Genomic DNA, 3553 nt, shown 5'->3' with positions numbered 1-3553 from the left:
AGGAAGAAGATCGTCGCTTCTCCAGGACCTCGTGTCTTTTTTTCTTCCGTTTCCGGTCTCCTTTTTCCCAGAAGGGCTCCTGACCCTTTAATCACAACAACCGTTACTCGACTACACATTGATAAGCAAAGACCTGAATAGTAATTCACATAAATCCACATAAATCCGTAACACTTGCAAGATCGAAGATTTTAAAAGTATATTGGTCGGTTGCATTTGTTATTCTGTCTGTTTGTTACTTGGCCAAAAAAAACATTTTTTTGCAAGTATGTTGCTCACTCTGGTGTGTGTGTTTGTGTTTGTTTGTGTGTTTGTTTGTCCGCTCACTTATACTTGCCCACAGCTCACAATTTTAGACCGATCTTCACTAATCTTCACCAAATGGTAGAGTTCGTGATCCGACAAAATGCTATATATGTTTGAAGGCAAAAGGTCAACATAGGCCAAAGGTCAACCACTTTTTTTTCAAATTTCTAAGATCCTCAATTTTAATCCGATTGACTTGAAATTTGAATATGATTTACATATCGGCTCACCAACTATTTTTCAACCCACAACTATTTTTGAGATCAGCATAGACCAAAAGGTCAACATAGGCCAAAGGTCAACAACAATTTCAAATTTCTAAAATCCTCAATTTTCATCCGATTGACTTGGAATTTGAATGTGATTTTCATATCGGCTAACTGAATTCAACCACCAACAATTTTTTAGATTGGTGTAGGCCAAAAGGTCAACATCGGCCAAAGGTCAACCACTTTTTTTTCAAATTTCTAAAATCCTCAATTTTAATCCGATTGACTTGAAATTTGAATAGGATTTTCATTTCAGCGAACAGAATTCAACCTCCAACTATTTTTGAGATCAGCATCGGCCAAAAGGTCAACATAGGCCAAAGCTCAACGACAATTTCGAATTTTTAAAATTCTCAATTTTTATCTGATTGACTTGAAATCTGAATATGATTTGCATGTCAGTTTACTGAAACCAACCACCAACTATTTTTGGGGTCAACATTCGACCAAAAGGTCAACATAGGCTAAATTTCTAAAATTGCCAATTTTCATCAGTTTAACTTAAACTTTAATAATAATAATAATACATTTATTTGAAGGCGATTTGCCCATCAGGTCACTGAATTCAATCACGAATTATTTTTGAGGTCAAAAGGATGCTCTACTGAGTGCCATTCTTCTTTGTTCTGTTTTTCCAAGTGTCACTCTATGAGTGAATTTTCATTTGTTACTTGCAAAATCGAAGATTTTTCAAGTATATTGGTCGGTTGCGTTTGTGGTTCTCTGTCTGTCTGTGTGTTTGTTTGTCACCGACCTACAGGTCACAATTTTCAACCGATCTTCACGAGACTTCACCAAATGGTAGAGTTGGTCAAAAGCAAGAAGCCCATAGTTTTTGGGGTCAAAAGGTCAAAAGGTCAACATAGGCCAAAGGTCACCAACTTTGCTAAATTTCTAAAATCCTCAATTTTCATCCGATTGATTTGAAATTTGAAGACCTGCATATCTGGTCACTGAATTCAACCCCCAAGTATTTTTAAGGTCAACATAGTGTTACGTGCTCCTCCCCAAACCCCGGTCACGGTGTACCTCCGAGCCCCGAGGGGAGTCACGGCAGAAAGATGTGTTATTCTGTGTGTCAAAGATCAATGGTGAAACCACACCAATTGTTACCAACAAACTAGTATTGTATTAAGGTCACACAAGAATAACAGCACAAAAACAATAGTAATCAATTGTACAACCAATATATCATTCCTATGATGGTACCATCAGTTTCGTACAATATAACTCACTGTGCTCGAATTGAGCGAAAATAACATTCCCAACGTCTCTGTCCCGGCTTCAAGCCAAAGTCGATCCACGCTCCAGTGATCGTCAGAACGATGTTGTATCGAGACCAGAATCCCGCTCGGTTGAGTCACACTGCCAAAGATGGGCAAAGGTGTCCTCAAGAGGCGACTGGGAAATCACACCTTCGGGTATGGATGTTCAACGGCTCCCCACATGGGTAACCGCAAATTCCCACTCGAAATCCACGTTACACATGCAAACCAGGCTAACGGCTGGATGCGTTGAAATGGTTGGAGCGAGGTGAAAAACCTGGAGCGATGCGAAATCGGGCACGAGGCAAAACGGCCAACGGCCCGTACTCGAGGCGTAATGGCACTCCAATGATTCTCTTCGGAATCAACCGCAAAACCTGACACGCAGGTTTATCTGTTACAGCGATAACAACTCTGTCGCAGGAATTCCTTTCCCAGGAAACCCAAAGTTCACTCGTGACCCCCGTTCGCCAGCGTTTGCTCAAGACCTCAAAGCAGCTCGGCTCCTTCTCCACTTCACTTGCCCCACCTCCTTTTTCCTCAACTTCTTCCTCTTCTTCTTCGTCCGGCTCCCGAACCGGTTTCCGGTTTCTTTTTAAAACATTAATTTTTTTTACCTTTTGAAAACAGTTATCTCCAATTCACTTAAACGATAACAATAATAGTACATGGAACCAAAAATGTTTACAGTGGATGAGAACCACAACAACGGAAGTGACAAATCCGTAACAATAGGCCAAAAGGTCAACATAAGCCGAATTTCTAAAATCCAAAATTTTCATCTGATTGACTTGAAATTTGAAGAGGACTTGCATATCTGGTCACTGAATTCAACCACCAAGTATTTTGAGGTCAACATAGGCCAAAATGTCAACATAGGCCAAAAGGTCAACATCGGCCAAATTTCTAAAATCCTCAATTTTCATCCGCTTGACTTGAAATTTGAAGAGGACTAGCATATCTGGTCACTGAATTAAACCACCAAGTATATTTGAGGTCAACATAGGCCAAAAGGTCAACATAGGCCACATTTCTAAAACCTCAATTTTCATCCAATTGATTTGAAATTTGAAGAGGACTTGCATATCTGGTCACTGAATTCAACGACAAATTATATTTTCGGTAAACATAGGCCAAAAGGTCAACAGAGGCCGAATTTCTAAAATCACGAATTTTCATTTGATTGACTTGAAATTCCAAGAGGATTTACGCATATGGTCACTGAATTCAACCACCAACTATTTTTGAGGTCAACATAGGCCAAAAGGTCAACATAGGCCAAGTTTTTAAAATCCTCAATTTTCATCCGATTGACTTGAAAATTGAACAGCATTTGCACATTGAGTCACTAAATAGGGAAACAAACTATTTTTGAGGTCAAAAGGTCAAAGGTCAACTCAAGGTCAACCTTCCAAAATCATCATTTTTCATCTGAAAAATCGTCACTTTTCTTCCTATTGATCCGAGCTTTGCTCAATATTGTCAATTTTAATCTTGATGAAATGGACAATTCGCTGTATCCATGGAATTTTTTTTCTTCGGGGAGGGGGGTGGATTTTGCAAGTATCATGCTCCGCATGACGTCGTCTTGTCTGTTTGTTTGTTTGTATGTTTTTTTGTTTGTCAACAGCCTACAGGGCACAATTCTAAACCGATTGTCACTAAACTTCACAAAGTTATAGAGGTCATCACAATTGAGAAGCCTATTGGTTT

This window comes from Myxine glutinosa, chromosome 5, assembly GCF_964187855.1.
Source record: "Myxine glutinosa chromosome 5, kmMyxGlut1.1, whole genome shotgun sequence".
Lineage (NCBI taxonomy): Eukaryota > Metazoa > Chordata > Myxini > Myxiniformes > Myxinidae > Myxine > Myxine glutinosa.
This window is presented reverse-complemented; position numbering follows the sequence as displayed.